The sequence below is a fragment of the Propithecus coquereli genome, unplaced genomic scaffold (genome assembly GCF_000956105.1).
Source record: "Propithecus coquereli isolate 6110/MARCELLA unplaced genomic scaffold, Pcoq_1.0 Scaffold39, whole genome shotgun sequence".
In the NCBI taxonomy this organism is placed as follows: Eukaryota; Metazoa; Chordata; class Mammalia; order Primates; family Indriidae; genus Propithecus; species Propithecus coquereli.
The window spans coordinates 1,499,411-1,500,220 of NW_012149618.1; the positions used below are offsets into that span (position 1 = coordinate 1,499,411).

Genomic DNA, 810 nt, shown 5'->3' on the forward strand with positions numbered 1-810 from the left:
AAGAGACATAAACAAATTCACAAGCTTAGTGAGAGATATTAACATACCTCTCTTAGTAAATGATAGCACAAACATACACAAAATACAAGTATGGATACAGACAATGAAACTTCACAACTAACACAGAAGGCATAATGAGCACTGTGTGGAGTACAGCCTGCACTGACTAGAGAGTATGTATATCCTGAGCCATAAAGCAAAACTCAACAAATTTCAAAGGATTAAAATCATATGAACCATGCTCTCCGATCAAAATTAAATCATTAAATTATCAAAAAGAAACTTTTAAAAGAAACCTTATCTTTAGAAATAATAAAACACACTACTAGGAAACTTCTTTAATCAGATTAAGGCTGTTATGGTTTGAATATCTGTCCCTTCCATAACTCATGTTGAAATTTAATCCCCAATGTGGCAGTATTGAGAGGTGGGGCCTTTAGAAGATGATAGGGTCATTCATAGATTAATGAATTAATGGGTTATTATGGGAGTGGAACTGGTGGCTTTATAAGAAGAGGAAGAAAGGCCTGAGCTAGTATACTCAGCCCCCTCACCAAGTGATGCCCTGAGCCACTTTGAGATTCTGCAGAGAGTCCACACCAGGAGAAGGCCCTTACCACATATAGTCCCTTCCCCTTGAACTTCTCAGCCTCTATAAGAAATAAATTCCTTTTCTTTATAAATTACCTAGTTTCAGGTATTCTGTTATAAGCAAAAGAAAACAGTCTAAACCAAAAGCTATCTACAAAGAACCTACAGCAAACATATTACTTAAAAGTAACATGTTGGAAAGTCTTCTCTCTGATAATG

The 810-nt window shown here is 35.8% G+C and overlaps 1 protein-coding gene across 3 annotated transcripts in view; it reads right to left on the reverse strand.

The window, feature by feature from the left end:
• The window catches only part of DTNB (dystrobrevin, beta), a 273,847-nt gene that overhangs the window by 211,567 nt on the left and 61,470 nt on the right, over positions 1–810 (reverse strand). The window lies entirely within an intron of this gene.